The sequence below is a fragment of the Apium graveolens genome, chromosome 3 (assembly GCF_009905375.1).
Source record: "Apium graveolens cultivar Ventura chromosome 3, ASM990537v1, whole genome shotgun sequence".
In the NCBI taxonomy this organism is placed as follows: Eukaryota; Viridiplantae; Streptophyta; class Magnoliopsida; order Apiales; family Apiaceae; genus Apium; species Apium graveolens.
This window is the reverse complement of record NC_133649.1, coordinates 195,169,084-195,190,042: the sequence shown is the minus strand read 5'-3', so window position 1 is coordinate 195,190,042 and position 20,959 is coordinate 195,169,084. Positions and strand designations below refer to the sequence as shown.

Sequence of the window (20,959 nt, the reverse complement as noted above, 5' to 3'; positions counted from 1 at the left end):
TGTTTAAAAGACACGCTGACTCATTATCCACATAACACGTACACATAGGGCATGTTATCATACAACACATAATCACGTAATTCATGCAACACATAAGTTAAATCGACAAAAGATAGGTCGTAATACTTTTAGAATTGAAATCGGGTCAAAAAGAATATTTTATCGATCAATTATTGACTCGGAATGATCTATAAAACAAACGTCCTTTAGATACAAAGGAATTTAGGTCTCGAAAATATTTTTAATAGAAGCAAAATATTTTTCCGAGTCTAGAGGCGTTCGTTTCGTATAAACCGACGAATGGTTGATTTATTATGAATTTTTAAACATTTTTCAGAATTAAAAAGGGCCTCCGAATCATTCTATAATAAAATAATAGGGTTCGAACACCCTAATCTAATTTTAAAATAATTCTATAATAATTATCGAGCCTTAAAAATAATTCAGAATAATATTTTAAATCTCGAAACTATTTTTCGGAATTTTTAAATCAATTTTAAATAATTAAATCTAATTATTAAATCAATTAAAATTAATTAAATTAATTAATCAATTAATTATAAATTAATCGTTTAATTAAAATAATTAAAAACTAATTAAAATTAATTAATAAAATAATTTTGATTCATTTTTTTGAATAAATAAATAATTAAAATAATTTTCTGGATTTAAAATAATTAAATAACTATTTTTCTGGTTTTTAAAATTACAATTAAATTATTCCTAAAGCAAAAATACTTTTTCTGTAAATTTTTAAAACAGGTATCCTTTATTTGCAAGATTTCAGAAGTTTTAGGGATCAAAGTGTAAAAACACCATTTTCAGAAATGTATTTGAGACAATCGGATCAAAACCGGGTCTGTAAATTCGGAAAATGGGTCGGGTATGAATACCACCGGTTCCTCAAGAACTCCGGCCGGGTTGCCCAGAAACCGGTGGTTCTTGTCGGACTCCGACAGCATTCCGACGAGCCCCTTTGGCTCGAAAACACAGCATTTTGATCAGAATTGCAACTGACTCCTGCTTAGAATCAATCCAGGACAACAATTCAAACAACAATCACAACCAACACTTAGGAATTCGTCGATTCCGACAACCTGCAGGCTAACGTCGGCGAATACTCCGGCGAAATGCGATTTTGATGCTTACGGAACCAATTTCAACGATTATTATCTCAAAACAAAGCGTAAAACACATGTAATCTAACCCCAAAACTCATATACATCTAAGATTATTAAAAATCAAAAACGATTATTTCAAAAATTGCTTAGAACCCTATAAATCGAATCATGCATCCTAGCTACAGTTCGATGCAATTAGTTATGCAAATCGATTATAATTTATCATATGAAGCTATATAAACAATCAGATCAAATGAATAACCCAAGAATCAAAAATACCCAAAAATCAATTAAAACTGTTCTTGAACAAGAACCCTAATTTTATTTTTCCCAAAATCAAATTCATTTTTCTACATGATGCAAACCTCAAAATCTGACATATTATATACCAAAATGATCAGAAAATTATTCTCTACATGATTATAGCATCAAATCATATCAACAACTTCAAGAATAAATTTTCATATTTAAAATCTTAATAAATTCGAATTAAAACAAATAGACAGAGGATTACCTGAGATTTCTGGGTTTGATTTGACGATTGATTATGATTCTATATTTTGAGAGCTTCATTTTGATATATTACACGCTTGAATCGGAGTTCGGTAACGCCTTCGTTCGTGCGTTTGATTCTCAAGAATGTATCATTTTTAGGGTTTTTCTCTGTAATTACTATATTTTTACTGGTTGTAAATGAATAAACGAATAAAATGAAATAAGAAATATGCTATTTATATTTACGGAATATTGGTTCGTTCTGGATCATTTTGGGTCGTTAAATTAGTTGCTTAGCCGCTAAGTAACTGCAATAACGATCCGATTTGATATCAGTTTTGGATAATTATCCCAACCGGGCTTTTTATAATATAACACTCTATACGAAAATAATGTAATAATATCTCATCTTTCGAGAATACGGGTTTCGTTGATTCACCGAAATGATTATCGTATCGAAAATCTTGCGCCGCGCCGCGCACGGGTTAAACCGTAATCCGGATCAAAAAAGTCAAAACATGTAAAATGTCCGGATATACTAGATTAGGTTAGGAAGGATTTTTCGGAAGAGTTTCGGGTTGTAAAAACGTAAAAACGGTTGAAGTCGGACGATTCCCAGCTTTATAAAATAATTTTGTAATTACTCAGAAAATAATTAATAATTCATAAATCATTATAAAATCATATAACACTCCAAAAATTACCAGAAAAACATCTTAATTATCTATATTTTATTCTGGACATATTAAAATTAATATACTCACATTTTATTATATACAAACATCCAAATATTATTATCAATCATCAGATAATTCACCAAAATTCATATAATATTAACATTATAATCAAATAATTACACGATATTTCCCGGACGTTACAAAAATAACCATGGTTACTTTATCAAATAGTGAGCTAAACTTAGGATGATCAAGCAAGCTAGCCAAATAGTGTGCTAAGGAAGCTAGCACATGTAGTTTAGCTTGGAAACTAGCAAGCTACTTGGATTTGTCCCCAAGATTTGCAACAAGGAATAACATAGGATTCTATACTAGGAAGAATATCAATCAATAAAAAGATATCACCCATCATATTTCCTAGAAGCAACCAAAGGAAGCAAGCATAACCCCCCCTTCATTCTTCCATTCGGCATTCTTCATCAAAGGGAGGAATTCAAAATCAAAATCTCAAAATCTAGCCATGGTAAAATCATCCCATTAATTCTAAAGCTTCCTAACAATGAAATTAAGGTAATAAAATTCTTTCATCTCTTTTTATCAAGTTTTGATGGGTGAAATAAAATCAAGAAAGTTACTAGTGAATAGTATGAATATTAACTCTTCTTTGGTTTCTTGATTTCAATGGTGGTTTTAGGTTCCAAAAATCATACCAAGCACTTCCAAGCCTCCACCATCCTCAAGAACACATCTCAAGCTTTTAGGAAAGGTAAAAATCTTTGGCCCAACTTTATTTAAGATTCATTTTCAAGATCCATTTAGTATGTAGTTGTAAACCTAGTTTTAGAAGTGGTGTTGTTGAAATCTTGATGTTTAGTTAAGTAGATGTAAAGTTGATTGTTGTTGCCTCAAGAACATGATTTTCTTGAGAGGAGTTTGTGTGTTGATGATGAGATGATGATTGTTGGTGGTTGTGTTAAGAGTTAGGGCGTAAATGAAACCCCGATCGTAAACGTAATTCCGTTAAAACAAACAAATCGCAACTTTACGTTTCTGCAGAAAGTCCCGAATATATAACTGTAGTTTCTTAAAAACTAACACTTTATTATGATAGACAATGTTATAAGGATCGTTTGGGCGCTTGAATCGCTTGATTCCGATTTACGGATCAAAAGTTATGGCCGTTTTACTAAAAGTGATTTACGCGACAAAAACTGCTACGAATTACGAATTTTGAAAATATTAAGGATCCACTTAAAAGTGTTCATAAATCATGAAATTTTTACAGAGTAACATATTGAGTTTCCTAACTTCCATTAAAATTTCAAGTGAAAATAATGATTTGTCAATTTTATAAAAATATCGGAGCCGAGACCGCGCGAGTAGAAACCGTAGAATCCATAAGCGAAGCCGACGGCGATAATGAAAATGAACCTAAGATACTTAGAGAAATGAAGCGACCATGATGTGAATAAGGACTTAAAGGAATAATAAGGGTAGTACAAGTTGAGAGGGTGCATAATAAGTAGCGCATGAATGCGAGTCGCCGTAAATTAGAACGGGACCTAACGAATTGTGTTTATGATTAATAGATTTCCGAGCGAAACCTAGAGCATCCTCCACCTCGAGAAAGAATGACTGAAATGAATTCTATTGCATAAGTACCATGTTTTCCATGATACGTAATTATTGAATTATGCATGATATAGTAATGTTGTACGATAAGTATATATTGTGAAATGTTTAATTCCGCTATAAGCATATCGTATTATAATAAGACCGAGAGTCAGTCGGGATTTCAAGATAAAAACCCGGGAGTCATTCCGGTGATATTATAGGACGATTACAAGTCCATAATAGTACGTTTTAAAGGGACTCAACGTCCACTTACGAAACATTAAAATACCTCGAACTTTTATTAAAACGACTTCCTGACGATCATATTCCCTCAACTATATTTTATCATTCGAATAATAAATGTTATATACCTATTCCTTTATTATGGGAGGAGTATACTCCAACGATTATTTATTTCAAACCCGATTAAACATTAAAGATTATTAATTTCATAGACATAAACTAGTTGAGGAATATTATTTTAAATATTCTTTTGCAAGAGTAAACTCATTCGAGGTTTAATTATTTATCGATTATCATTTAATTAATTATTATTTATTAAAGGGTTTAGTTATGATTTAAAAATCATAGAACCGGATTTAAATTACTTTCTGATTTCGAAAATCATTCGAATAATTTCAGATCGTCGGAGAATATTATCCCGACTTATTAAATATTTTGAATATAGTTTCAAGGAGAAACTTTTCCCCCTTATTTAATTATCTGTTGACAACGGTCAACTCACATCCTTAGTACTTCCTTCGAAAACTTTCGAAAGTACATATATATATATAACATAAAGCTACGCCTATCAACAAGCAAAACGCTTGGGGGAACTTCGATGTGGTCTGAGTTCTCGAGGTATGATAGGATCTCCTAAAGGACAAGGGATGGGTAGGATCCAAGTACTTCGTGTATTGGATAGACTACTGGTACCTTAGGAGACAGTACAATATGTACCTACGGACCTGCGAAGTGTGTGTATACCCGAAATGAGGACACATAGCCGGTATGCAGCAAGGGTGATAACCGGGATATGAAGGTGTCGTCCTTCTACTAGTAGAAAAGGTTACTTTTATCGCAGTTCGACTGATCATCGTATGCGGGTGGCTCCAACGAATGTCCTAATTCTTCTAATTGGAATTGTGATGCAATACCGTAACCCAAGCCTAGGTGCTGGGTTTACTTTTAAGGTATTCGCATGTTAATAAAATCTATTAAAGAATTGTTTTCATAAGAAGGTGTGTATCACCAAGGAAAACTAATTTCGAATAAAACATAACTATCATATATGATGTTTTACGTAAGTTATCATACAATAATTTGCCTACTGTACATTATTGTGCTGGGCGTTATAGCTCACACTTGTTTTCTTAAATTGACACAACACAACAGTGAATCAAGATGACTACCATGAGAACCACAGCCAGGAAACAGGTAGGAAATGGCCAGCTGTTCCGTAGATTATTTGGTGCTGTACCACAGGTAGTCCGAATAAGCTGGATTAGTTTTCAGTTATTTTCAGTTCGGCTTATTTATAAGTATGACTTATGTAAGGTAATAAACAAGAAACGTATATTTGTTTGACGGACTAGCCTTACTTAAAGGTTACTCCCCGGTAAGACTTAATCACTTTTGGGTTGTAATAATTATCACTTGATGGTTGAATTATTCTAGTTAAGAATGGTTCGTTTCCAAGACAATAACATGTAAGTGTGTGTGTGTGATAAGTGTGGGGTCGTGAAGCGTGAGTATTTATATATTATAGTGTGAGTTGTGTGGTTGTAGTAGTTTAGATGGCATGGCCTCCGAGATTCCTGACCCCGGATTTTGGGGCGCCACAGTCGATGAGCTGCCCAATATTCTCTGGTCCTATAGAACGACCCCCAGGAGCTCGACAAGTACATCCCCTTTCAAAATGGCTTTTGGTTTGGAAGTTGTTTCACCCGTTGAAGTGTATCTTAACTCACCAAGGGTCAAGTTCTTTGATGTTGAAGCCTCGCGAGAGGGAATCCAACTTCACAATGTTCTTATGGAAGAAATTAGGGATGAGGCATCAATGAGAGTTCTCCAGCAGCAAGCTCGTACTGCAACTTATTTAACAAAAAGGTCAAGGTCAAGCAATTTTTAGTTGGGGATCTGGTCCTTCGGCAGTTGGCAGCTTCGCAGCCTACCATCACAGGAAAGTTCAAAGCCCCATGGGAAGGACCGTATCAAGTAACAGAGCTCGTGGCACTGGGGACCTACCGATTGTCTACGCTTGACGGGACTCCCATAAAAAATGCTTGGAATGCAGTCCACTTGAAGAAATATTTTCAGTAAACAATTTATTTGAATTGTATGAGTGAGAAGTGTCAGAACTATGACTATAAAAATTAATCTTAATGAAAAGGGGTTGATATGAGATCCCCGTTAAGACCCTCCTTAATTTATTAATTAAAGTTATTTCTCATAAGTACTTTGCAACACATGGGTCGCGATAATCTTCAAATTAAGGCATTTCAGTCTACTAAGTATCTCTTATCCATATACATGCGAATGGTTCTTTAAAACTCGGGGTTAACAAAATGATAAAACTTGTCATTAAATAATACAAAGGGAAAACATGCAAGAAGTAAAATCCTAAATCTTTCGCCTAAGGCAACGAGTATGGATTAGGAACCTTGGTTACACTTTGTCACTAGATGGGTGATAAACGAAAAAACAAACATAAGTTATTATTTCTAACATAATCGCATTCCCATATTACTTGGAAAATATAAAAAAAAAACACACATATGAAAGCATCATGTAAAATTTATTGGGAAAAATATCCCAACTACAAAACCCAAAGAAAAAATATAAAATAAATCTGGTAACTTAAATTAAGAAAATTCTCTCCTCAAACACAGATAAATCTTTTTTCCCGGAAGTATCAAGGAATAATCAAAGTAACAATAACTTAGCCATCATCTTAGAAAATAGATAGTCTGAAAAATATTCAAGTAAAATAAACAATCCAAGGATTACATCATAAACGAGGCATCCCTCGCCATCAAGGGTCGACAGGATCAGCAGGGGCTTCAGTTTTCTTACGCTCTGCAGCATAATCTTGCAAATAGTCTTCAAAACAATGACTTGATACGTCGAAACCCGCGGACTCAAATCTCTTATAACATCGACCATATCCGTCTCCCAGGGCCCCGACGATGTCCTCTACCCCTTTCTTTACTTCTAACTTTAGTTCAGAATTTTCTTTCTCCAAGGCCTCGTACTTCCTGCGGAGGTTGGATACCTCGATATCCAAAGCTTCACGATGCTTCGTTTCACTGCTCAGTGAGATCTCTATATTCTTCACTCAAGATCCAATTTCCTCCAAGTCTTTCTTAAGACGGTCGTTGTCAAGTTCAAGGTCACTTATCTAAAAAAACAACAAAAGCTCCACCATGATAACCAAACATATAAACATGTAAATGCAGAATGATAAAAGGAAAAGTTATAAAATAAACTTGCCTTGGTCCGATAGCTAGAGCTCTCTTTGGATAGCTCGACAACACGACCCTTAGCCTCAGCTAAATCAGTGGAAAGTATTTTCTTTTCATCCCTTAACAGATCACGCTCTTCCTCGACCCCCGAGGCAGGACTTCTACCATCATCAACTTTGTATTCCTCAAGAATGTGCAGGACAACAGATAAAAAATGAAAAAATAAAAGAGGCAATGATGTCAAAAATAAATAAAGCAAAAGTAAAAAATTTCTTTTGATCACAAGAATTTAAACAAAAAGTGGTGAGGTTAAATACCTTTCCGGCACGTCCCAAGCAGCGATCAACAAGCTCGCCCCGCGATCTCTTCGCATAGGCACTAGAATCTTGCGGAAGATTAAACACACGAAAAGCTCGAAAGGGGACGGTCGACCCCCCAGTCCACCTTTCAGACGGCCGAATTTCCACACGAATAACCTCCTAACTGGCATCAGGGTCAACTGTTGGAAGCATAATCCCTCGATTACCAATTATAGTTAACGTTTTATTTACACCACTCCCCGCAACATCCTTGAGAATTTTCTTACCTGCAACCTCTGGTGCATCAACAGCAACACTTCAGAATCTTTTCCGAGAAGGATTCCCCACTCCTTCACAGATGAAACGCTCAGAACTACCCATGACTTTGTTCCCTGGGTCGTCTAACAATTCAATTGAGAGCGTCTATGAGGAGGGATTCTCCTCAACCCTCGGCAGCTCGACAGCTCCAACCTTTGACTTCTTAACTAACAACATCATAGCTTTGTCCATTGCCGCCAACACCCCACTCTCCAATAAATTCTTCAAGGTATTTCCAGCAACTGTAATAGAAACAGTTTGACAAATAAAATGTTATGTTAATAAGACCAAAGACAAAAGAGAGGAAACAAGGAATAATATAGTCACCACAAGATACAAGTAACAATATCTTACGATGGTGCTCCTCGAGAAACTTAAAATCTTTCAAATCATTATGTGTATATATAGGTCTCGACCCCTGAAACCTATCAAGATAGGCTGCATCGTATTTATCAAGATTGTTCAGTTATTCGAGGGTCGATTGCGTCACCTTACAACATGGTCTAACGAACTCTAAATTTTGTCCCCCAATGTAAACCCATTTTGGGTGATAACCCGAATTAGAGGATTTAACACTAACAATTTTGGGACGCTTACTTTGGGTATCGAAGTAAACCTGTCCGCTGTGATAACGAACGCAATATATGGAGACAAACAATTTTACAGATGGGATTTTATCTCTCTCATTACACAAAGCTATGAAACCGCTAATCTGGACCACTGAATTAGGCGACAACTGTGCAATTCCACAACCTATAGCTTCGTACATCGCTAAGTGGAAAGGATACATTGGAAGTCGGAGCCCGTACTGAAACATGATTAACGGCACACCGTGCATACCAAATTCCGGCATCACCCACATACGATCTTCAGGGGCCGGAATTTGCAACATGTATCCACCCTTTAAATCGACCCACGACTCTAGTTTTGTCATATTTAATTGATGGTTAGAGAAATGGCTTATGTAATCCAGACTACTACCACGGGGAAACTCGACCCGATCCAATTCCTGACTCTCACGAAGAACACTCTCCCTATACGCTAACGTTCGAGAGCTCATTGGCGGAGATACCTTTGACGCTATCTCGACACTAGTAAAGAGATCCTCTTCATTCATAAAGTCGAAAGATTTACAAGAATTCAAATTAGGAATCTCCAAATTATCTAAGTTAATGTCGGATTCCTCATCACCCTGTTCTAGGGGACGTTTTTCAGGGTTCCGAAAAGGGTTTGTTTTAGAAGAGGAGGAATCTAGATTGGCCATGAAAAATGGATGGAACACACTAGAAGTAGATAATTAAGTAAGAACGTGAATACCCAAACTCAAGAATGGAGACGAAAATTAAAGAACTTAACCTTACAAGACCCAAGATCAAACTAAAGAAGAAATATTTAGAGGTTAAAGAGCCTACTGTCGCAGTGGAGAACCCGGAGAGATGTTAGATCTTCTTAAAAATGTGGTAGCGCCTTGTGGTTAAGTGAGAAGCAAGATGAAGAGACTCCTCATATTTAAATTAATATATGTTGCACAATCACTTTTGTTTATCTATATTCGACCCGCGTAAAAAAATGACAACAACAAAACAATAAATAATACTCCCTCCGTCCCTTTCAATTGTTTACATTTTTTAGAGAGTGTCCGACACGTATTTTAAGGTGCATATAAAGTATAGTTCTGTAAAAAAAATTTACAATTTTGTTTTTCTGAATAAAAATTAAAACATTCAACTTTTATTCAGAAAAAGAAAATTGTAAAAATAAGTTACATAACTATACTTTTTATGCACCTTAAAATGCGTGCCGGACACTTTCTCAGAAATGTAAACAATTGGAAGTGACTGATGGAGTAATAAAAAGGTAGCAAAAAGGTAACAAAGTTCAAAATACATATACATATATTTTAATTCATTTTTCTTTACTCTAACTGGTATATGCAGATTTTAATCAAGAACCTAGATAGCAAATCTAAAGATATTAGAGTAATGTTCGCACGGGACAAATGTTGGGCCCAAAGGAGAAGAGAAAGAGGGGGCCTTCAAAGGAGACTTTAGCATAGGAGTTTGTGATATAAAGCCCAATAGAGGCACATTTGTAAAAGAAAAAACCCATTAAAGGCTCCCTATAAATATAGAATAATTGTGTTACTTGTAAAAAGTTGGAAAAATAAGTATTAATAAAGAGTATAAATAAAGAGTATAGTTTCTCGTAAGTATAAATAAAGAGTATAGTTTCTCATATAAACATACTCATATTTAAGGTCATCAGATATGCACTTACAAGAGATTGATTCATGAAGAAAATGATGACAATGAAAATGATCTTAATACCCCCTTAAGTGCTTCTGGCATGAAAAATGATTCTGCTGGCCTTGTCACTCCACTCGCCACAGCTGGATTTTTCAGTAAGATGTCTTTTTGGTGGTTGAATCCCTTGATGAAAAGGGGTCGGAATAAAACTATTCAGGATGAAGATTGAATCCCTTGATGAAAAGGGGTCGGAATAAAACTCTTCAGGATGAAGATATACCTAAATTGCGTGAGGAAGACCAAGCAGAGACATGCTACTTGCTATTCATGGAACACCTTGACAAACAAAAAGCCAAGGATCCATGGAGTCAGCCGTCAATTTTAAGGACAATTATATTATGCCACCAGAGAGACATTTTCTTTTCAGGATTCTTTGCACTTCTGAAAATAATCACTATATCTTCTGGACCAATGCTTCTTAACGCTTTCATTCAAGTTTCTGAAGGTAAAGGAAGTTTTGAACACGAGGGCTATGTATTAGCTTTCTTGCTTTTCTTTTCAAAGAATTTGGAATTCTTGTCACAGAGACAATGGTACTTTAGAAGCAGACTAATTGGTGTCAAAGTTAGGTCTTTGCTTACAGCAGTCATTTACAAGAAGCAACTAAGATTATCCAATGCTGCAAAAACGATGCACTCAGCTGGTGAGATAATGAATTATGTAACTGTTGATGCTTATAGGATTGGAGAGTTCCCTTTCTGGTTTCATCAGTTGTGGACAACCAGCCTTCAACTTTGTTTCGCTCTTGTAATCCTTTACCATGCAGTCGGTCTGGCTACAGTCGCCTCATTGGCTGCAATAGTACTTACTGTTCTTTCCAATGCCCCCCTTGCTAAGTTACAGAACAAATGCCAGTCTAAGCTTATGTTAGCACAAGATGAGAGGCTCAAGTTTGGTTCAGAGGCTCTTGTGAATATGAAGGTTCTGAAACTCTATGCATGGGAGACTCATTTCAAGAAAGCCATTAAAATATTGAGGACAGTGGAGTATAAATGGTTATCAATTGTCCAGTTGCTTAGGGCTATAATAGCTTTCTATTCTGGTCGTCCCCCGTGTTGGTCTCTGCAGCTACTTTTGGAGATTGCTATTTGTTTGGAGTTCCATTATACGCAAGAAATGTATTCACTTTTGTTGCAACATTACGTCTCGTCCAGGATCCTGTGAGATGTATTCCTGATCTGATTGGGGTTGTTATTCAGGCCAAAGTTGCATTTACGAGAATTTTAAAGTCTTTAGAGGCACCTGAACTAGATACTTCCAAAATCCAGCACAACTGGAACAGAGAAAATGCAAACTGCAACATTGTAATTACGTCAGCAGATCTCTCATGGGAGGAGAATACAGTGGAGCCAACGCTTAGAAATATCAGTTTAGAGGTCAGAGTGGGTGAAAAGGTCGCTATATGTGGAGAAGTTGGATCAAGCAAGTCAACCCTTCTTGCTGCAATTCTTGGGGAGGTTCCAAAGATTAATGATGGAACTGTAAGTTCTGACTTCCTGTTCCACTTCTCCTTTAGAGATGTATAAGTTCTTAGGAGAACTGTTCCTTGGTTGTCTTTGGATTTTAGTTGTTCTAAAATATCTTCCAAATGAATTTTTAACTGGATATTATTTAGCTAATTGGCTTCAATCTTTATAATAGTTACTAATTAGTATGCTCCACCATGACAGATGCAAGTATATGGGAATATTGTCTATGTTCCACAGTCGGCATGGATCCAGACGGGAAGTATACGAGAAAATATCCTTTTCGGATCTGATCTGGACTACAAGAAATACCAAGAAACATTAGAAAAGTGTTCCTTGGTAAAGGACCTTGAGCTTCTACCTCGTGGTGATCTCACTGAAATTGGGGAAAGAGGAGTGAATGTGAGTGGTGGGCAGAAGCAGAGAATTCAACTTGCTCGAGCGCTCTATCAGGATGCAGACATATATCTCTTGGATGATCCATTTAGTGCTGTGGATGCACATACTGCCACCAGTTTATTCAAGGTGCGTACCTTAACTGCTACACCAGTAAATTATATATATCTTGTATCCTTTCTGAGGTCAAATTTTAAGCTCTGCAGGATTATGTAATGTACGCCCTATTTGGGAAAACAGTCTTGGTCGTGACTCACCAGGTTGATTTCCTTCCTGCATTTGATTCTGTTCTGGTGAGTTCAATATTTCATACACCGCTCTTTATAAATAAAATTTAATATAAACAATCATTATTATTCGATTTTATCTTAGACTATGAAGTCGATGCAAACTTTTAAGAGTACAGTTTCTTTACAAGTATACCAAGTGAAGCCCTAGCTTTCCCTTGTTAAAGTTTTCTTTCTGGAGAGGTGCAATACATTAAGTTCATGCTCTAATTGATCAGTATTCATATTTCAGAATATGTTTAATTTGTTTACAGTTGATGTCACAAGGGGAAATTCGCCATGCTGGTCCTTACCATCTACTGATGGCATCCAGCAGAGATTTCCAAGATTTGGTTGATGCACATAAAAAAGTTGCTGGTGCTGAAAGGCATGCGGAAATAAAACCTTCCCAGGATAGTGAAAATGTTTATAGAGATGCTAGGAGGACACACACCGAGGTGAAATCTAATTTCGGAGATGATCAATTAATTAAGCAAGAGGAGCGAGAAGTTGGAGATGCAGGTCTTAGACCATATATACAGTATATAAATCAGAACAAAGGCTTGCCTCTGTTCTTGTTGGCTATTATTGCGCACTTTGCTTTTGCGACCAGTCAGATATTACAGAATTTTTGGATGGCTGCAAATATTGAAAATCCTGATGTCAGCACTCTAAGATTAATTCTAGTGTATTTGGTTATTGGATTAACATCCACATTGTTTCTGTTTGGTAGATGTTTGGCTTCAGTGTTTTCTGGTCTGCAGTCCTCGAAGTCTATGTTTTCACAATTATTAGAATCTCTTTTTCGTGCTCCAATGTCTTTTTATGACTCTACACCTTTGGGAAGGATACTGAGCCGCGTAAGTCCTTACCTTTGATTTGTTTTTTTACCAGGAAGGATATTTTTTAGCTTTTAATCTGATTTCAATATCATTAACCTTCGAATATTTGACAGGTCTCAGCTGATTTAAGTATTGTTGACATAGACCTTCCTTTCAGCTTGATGTTCACTGTTACTGCTACCACTAACGCTTTATCCAATATCGAGGTTATAGCTGTTGTTACATGGGAAGTTCTATTTGTTGCCATCCCAATGGTTTTTGTGGTTATCCTCTTGCAGGTAATACACCTGCAAACTGTTAACATAGAATAGCATCATAGTTTTCTTTAGTCACATGAAGACAAATGTTAAGCATCAAATTAGTCTGTCATATGTGAATCTTGACATGAAATGTTTAGTAATGTTGGTGCTCGGTTATTTCTTCTTTTAGTTGGATGGATAACAAAAAAGTGCATCATTGTTCTAACTTGGAGTATTTAGAGAATAATTCTTATTTCGTAACTAGTAAAGTTATTTCATAAATGTGAAATATGTCAATATGAGATGTCAAACTGATTCAAAATCAGAGAATTGACAAGTGTGCATGTGTTATTTATACATGATAGGCAAGTCATAATTGATTGCATGTGAGTGATCTGATTATTACGAGAAGTAATGACAAGAGGATCATCTCTGAAAATTTTGATGAGATTGAAAAGTTTTGATTTGAAGATTACAATTTTCGTGACTTTAAAAGTTTTAGATGATACATGTCACATGTTGGTGATGTGAATTTTGAAGAGATCAACGAAGCTAAAGTTGTCATAGTTAGAATGTATTTATTTTTATCCAAACGTAGATGAACAAGGATCTCTCAAGAAGGATTGCAAGTCTGTTGTACTTTTTAAAATTGTACAAAATTAGACATAGGCTACACAGTTGGTAAACTGGGTAGATGCACGAGTACAATGGAAATTGGTCACTTGGAAGTGATTGCAATGAGATTTAAGGTGTATGATATGTGCTCGTGAGCTTGGACTGCAATACGAAAGATATCTAATTGTACTATGTGAATATAGTATGTAAATTAGATATTTGACTTTAAGAACTTAAAAGTCATTCGAGAATACATTTCACACTTAGCAGCCGTGTCATGAAAATCCTAAACTTAGCTCGATTCATGATGGAATACGGGTCTGGTGCATAAAATAAATGCAGTTAAAAGGCTGAGTAGCCACTTTGTAAGGATATTCCTAAATGACAAGGAAAATGTGTCTTCAATATGCATATATCGTGTAATCAATATGCAAATTGGGAGATCACATTATTGTGTATGAAATGGTATGTCTCACATCTATGATGAGGACATAATACCATTAAACAACTATTCTCAACGAGAATTATCATGATTGACTATGTAAAGTCAAATGATAATGTTTGGATCCACTAACCAGATGGTTAAACTGAGCGAATCTGTTTAAACCAAGGAAATCTAGTTAGACCGAGAGATAGTTGTCAAATCATCGAGAGGAATGAGCCTTGCCTATTGCTTAACGGCGTCAAGGTGGACACCCAACCTTGCTGACTGGAGATCCCAAGAACTTGGTTCAATGGGACAACTAAATCATGATGACCAAATTACTGTAGGGGTCACCCCTGGCCTATTTCTATGATGATGAAACAGTGAGACCCGTAAGGTATGAGGTTAAGCTTTATGCTTTTAATGATCTTTGACGAATACAAGGATTTCAAGTTTGAATACATAATATTCGGTTGAGTAAACGTGGGTTACTCTATAAGATAAAGATCACCTATGTAAAAGAGAAGTATGGTCGCTTCAAAGGAGAATTGCGAGGCACAATTCTTTAGAAACTCTTGCAGAACCAGGACGATGTTCCAGGGCCAAAATGGACATAATCATGAGAACTGAATGAGTCAGTAAACATATAGTGATGAGTATGTCATCATTTACACAAACGGTCGAACAGTTCAAGAACATCGCGTCATACTGTCTACCAGTAAAGTCGATATACTTATTCGAGCGAAGGTTCAAGGAGCATTCTCTACCTATCGTATACTATATCTGACTACCGGAACTATCACCAAGTCAAGCTCCGCATCTGTCTGTCTATGTGGTGCGTGCTACCGGACCATTAATCTCATTTGTGGGGGATTGTTGGACAAACTTAGTATTTTAGACTAAGTTGTGAATCATTTTGAGACTCTACATGAGTGAGACACATTATGTGTTAGTGGTGTGTATTTATTGGAACGTATTCTCCTCTTCGAGGGGATTCCAACGCATATTTACACGCTCAAAATGAGTAAAAGGTGAATGAGAACTCATGTTCCAAAATTATACCTTTTAATATGAAAAGTGGTTTTGTACCACATCGAGAGTAGCACAAACCTATTCCTTAATTTTTCTTATAAATACAATGTACCACATCGAAAAGAAAAACAGGTCCTTTCAAGCCTCTCTTTATAAATAGAGTCTTAGGGCACCAGTTATATTAAGTCGAGGAAATAAGAGTCATCTTTTTCATTCTCGATCTCTTTAGTCTTAAATTTTTCCAATATTCCGGTGATAGTTCTCGGGCTCAGTTCAAGTTCGCTGAGAGTATATTCGATCTATCAATTATACTAGTATCTCGTTTTATCCTGGGAAGCAGGTCGCTAAACACGGATGGTGCGAGGCGAAACTGCTTTAAGGAGACCGTTTTCTGGACTCGAGATTAAATCCAACCTCTGTTTTTTTTCTCAAAATCCTCTCTTAATTTAATTGTTAATTCTTATATGCTTATGTGATTTAAGGATTAGCAATGTTCTTGTGAATTAGTTTTATATTCAATATATATATATACATATATAATAATGTCTTTATCGTACAAGATTGATAACAATCTTAAACAGTTTTCTTCAATTTTCATACTTTCTTGTGAGTAGACGCAAAAGTCAATTTGATTTTTTAAATTGGATTTATTTATGGGTATAGGAGTGACCATTATTTGCCTCATTAATTAAATTAAATTTAGTGCATTAATTTCTTTGATCACTTGTTGGCATGTGCTTGAAATTAATATAAATTTGATTTTAAGTGGTGCTTTGTTTAAGCATAATAGGTACGAGGCAAAAATAAGCACAAAATTGTTGGATAATTGGTTTCTTATAAGGCTATTGATGCTTTAATGGTTATTAATTTATGATCAACTTATATTCAAGTGGACATATTTGGTGACATCTCTCTCGAGTTGATCATTATAAATTGGTAGATTAAACCCAAATTTATAATTTGTCCATGTTTTCGCTATTAATGGATAGCTTATTATGTTTTGTTTAATTAACATGGTGATTGATAATATATATGAGTTAGAGTTTCTTAATTCTGAATTGATTTCGGAATTATTAGTATACTAATACAAGAATCGTATATGCTATAGTTTACAAGCGTGTTTGCAAGTTCATAACATGATATTGCTATGCAATTAAATGATATGGCTATATAAATGTGACCCTTCATGATGGAACTTGATTGTTTGGTGATTAATTTTTAATCATTGTTGAGTGATGATAAGGCACCAATTATTATTGTTTAATCTTTAATAATGGAGTTATATCACAAACTTGTAATACTGGATAAATAGAGGCCTTACCGCGCATCTATTTAATTGGAGAAAATAGATTACAAGCATAGGTTGGTGACAATAAACGTGATGCAAACTATGTAGCTCTAAACATCTTATTTTAATAGATTTATTTGTTAACAAAATGCTAATAGTCTATATGGAGGCTTTGGAAAGCTATTAAAGGAGGCATAAGTTGCTTTATTATGTAACGTGTCTCGTTAGTTAACATTAGTTTGACTGGAAAAATTTGTTCTAGTATTTTCACTTGTGTTGCACTGGATATAATGCAGTAATATGTTTGTTGTTAAACAATGTGACGAGTTGTGCAGCTGAAATAAAACAGATTTACAATTGCTCAGGATTCTCCGCATTAAAAACCTAATGGGCCTGGAGTACAGGTTATGGGTCGGCACATAAATTATATTTTTCTGGTTGGGTTTTTTCCTCCAGTTAAATAGTAATTTCACGTGTTGGTGTCGGTCTGCTGCGGCAGTGACACACGAGCCTATTATAGTGATCCATGTGATACTTAATACGGCGAATATTGATATCAGTATTTATGCTGAACTTCAGAGATAATCCGAAAAGTTGTTAACCCTGACGCATCAGTTGATCAAGGATCACTGAATGTGGGTTTATTGAAGATTTATGTTCTTCCTTTGTCCTTTTCTGGTTGTACCAATAGGTGAGCCAGAAATGTAGGTTCGTGTGAACCATGTAAATATTTTAGAGAAATTCAGTAATTGAATTTTTAATGATAAGAACCATGGGAAGTTCTTTAAACATGATATTAAAATCTTATAGGTTTTAATGAATGACGTAAAACATGCTCAGATGAGAGGTAGTGACACGATACGTGTTTACTGTCTAGTTTGATAGTAAAACATTTGTCATTCGTACTCGCAGTCGAGTCAATATTGAAGCTCAATAGAGAGATGTGTGCTCTATAAACTTGAGGGTAAATCCAACTTAATACAGATAATTAAGATGGTAGTGAATAAATTTGATGATGAATAATCACCGGGCAAATTCTGTTTGTAACGTGAATATTCATGAGGTCGTTGCACCTTACTCGCATTAAATAAATGGAGTAGATGCAGGCTTGAGTTGTGCTCTGAGAGAGATGCAAAACGATTGTGATCAGTTCAGACTATCACTGAATTTGAGGATATTAGTTACGAAGGGCTAATCGTTCCTTAAACATGATACCATAGAAGGAAATAATTAAATTTCCTATTAGTTTTGGAATATTTTCTGACATTCTGTAAAATATTAAAATTATGGGGGTATCTAGGATAGAAAATTATTGAATTTTCTATGAATAGTGGAATCTAATGAAACATTCTTGAAAATAATTGAAATGTGGGGGTATCTCGAAACTTGATACCCATACCTATGTTGGTAGCATGAGATCCAAAATTAATTGAGATATTTTGGATGGATACATAGACAATGGTTGAGTCTAAGAATACTATTACAGAGTTTAGGAATGCTTATGCGATAAGCTAGTAGATCCTAGTAGATCTGTAATTAAAAGTCATATAAATGAACTTACGAGTTATTGGATGAATGTGAGGATGAACCTGTAGAGAGCAAAAGATTTGGATAATTGCGAGTCCCAAATGTCTTGATAATTTGCTTGAAGGTGAACTCGTAAATTTAATAGAAGCAATGCGCTTCTCGTATAATTCCTTGATAAGTGAATATATCAAGAGAAAATTTGACTATTACTGAGAGTCAATAAATCAAGATTTTCAAGCAAGTGTACTAGAAAATGGATTGTGCATGTTCTCTCTATGTCCTTTGTGGGGGAAAGGATGTTAAGAAATAGAGAGAGTGGTTTTGTTTGACATAATCTTGTTTAAAAAATATATACATCTTCTTATGAGATAGAAGCATTAGGACCCAAATGAATTTTCAAAATGGGAAAATATATGTGGGTCTGAAGGAAGTATAAGGTCAGACTGATAATAAAATATTACAATCAAACGCGATGACCTTATATAATTTATGAAATATTCTCGAGTTTTGAGAATAAGGTTCATTAAGATGATAGTAAAATTATTGTATTGTGAAATTTAAAAGTGCATCAATGAACATTGAGACGGTCTTTTTAAATAGATATTTGGAGAAATATCTATTTATGTGAACCTGAGGGTTGTTCTAGATAAAGCAAGAGTAGAAAATCTGTATTTTCGGTGATCATGTTGAGTGAAACAACATTGACACGAAATAATGGCATATTAAATTTGATATTGTTATGATAAGCAATGGCTTCAAAAAAATGACATGGTTGCCATTTTGAGGACGCTAAAAAATTGGTTGTTATGTGAATAAGGATTGCCAGTTTAAGGACGCTTAAACTCGGTAATGATGCAAACTGAAATTGCTGGTTTTTGGGACGCTAAAAGCTGGTAATATCAATAACAAATGAAGCCTTAAGTAATAACTAGTAAAGTTATTTCATATATGTAAAATATGTCAATATGAGATGTCAAACTGATTCAGAATCAGAGAATTGACAAGTGTGCATGTGTTATTTACACATGATATGCAAGTCATAATTGATTGCATGTGAGTGATCTGATCATTACGAGAAGTAATGACAAGAGGATCATCTCTGAAAATCTTGATGAGATTGAAAAGTTTTGATTTGAAGATTACAATCTTCGTGACTTTAAAAGTTTTAGATGATACATGTCACATGTTAGTGATGTGAATTTTGAAGAGATCAACGAAGCTAAAGTTGTCATAGCTAGAATGGATTTATATTTATCCAAGCGTAGATGAACAAGGATCTCTCAAGAAGGATTGCAAGTCTGTTGTACTTTTTAAAATTGTACAAAATTAGACATAGGCTACACAGTTGGTAAACTGGGTAGATGCACGAGTACAATGGAAATTGGTCACTTGGAAGTGATTGCAATGAGATTTAAGGTGTATAATATGTGATCGTGAGCTTGGACTGCAATACGAAAGATATCTAATTGTACTATGTGAATATAGTAGGTAAATTAGATATTTGACTTTAAGAACTTAAAAGTCATTCGAGAATACATTTCACACTTAGCAGCCGTGTCATGGAAATCCTAAACTTAGCTCGATTCATGATGGAATACGTGTCTGGTGCATAAAATAAATGCAGTTAAAAGGCTGAGTAGCCACTTTGTAAGGATATTCCTAAATGACAAGGAAAATGTGTCTTCAATATGCATATATCGTGTAATCAATATGCAAATTGGGAGATCACATTATTGTGTATGAAATGGTATGTCTCACATCTATGATGAGGACATAATACCATTAAACAACTATTCTCAACGAGAATTATCATGATTGACTAGTAAAGTCAAATGATAATGTTTGGATCCACTAACCAGATGGTTAAACTGATCGAATCTGTTTAAACCAAGGGAATCTAGTTAGACCGAGAGATAGTTGTCAAATCATCGAGAGGAATGAGCCTTGCCTATTGCTTAACGGCGTCATGGTGGACACCCAACCTTGCTGACTGGAGATCCCAAGAACTTGGTTCAATGGGACAACTAAATCATGACGACCAAATCACTATGGGGGTCATCCCTGGCCTATTTCTATGATGATGAAACAGTGAGACCCGTAAGGTACGAGGTTAAGCTTTATGCTTTTAATGATCTTTGACGAATACAAGGATTTCAAGTTTGAATACATAATATTCGGTTGAGTAAACGCGGGTTACTCTATAAGATAAAGATCACCTATGTAAGAGAGAAGTATGGTCGCTTCAAAGGAGAATTGTGAGGCACAATTCTTTAGAAACTCTTGCAGAACCAGGACGATGTTCCAGGGCCAAAATGGACATAATCATGAGAACTGAATGAGTCAGGAAACATATAGTGATGAGTATGTCATCATTTATATAAACGGTCGAATAGTTCAAGAAAATCGCGTTATATTGTCTACCAGTAAAGTCGATATACTTATTCGAGCGAAGGTTCAAGGAGCATTCTCTACCTATCGTATGCTATATCTGACCGCCGAAACTATCACCAAGTCAAGCTCCACGTCTGTCTGTCTATGTGGTGCGTGCTACCGGACCATCAATCTCATTT

The 20,959-nt window shown here is 35.3% G+C and overlaps 1 pseudogene; it reads left to right on the top strand.

Annotated features, from left to right (window-relative positions):
- LOC141710949 (ABC transporter C family member 10-like) overlaps nt 1-20,959 on the top strand; it is a 143,580-nt pseudogene that overhangs the window by 112,501 nt on the left and 10,120 nt on the right.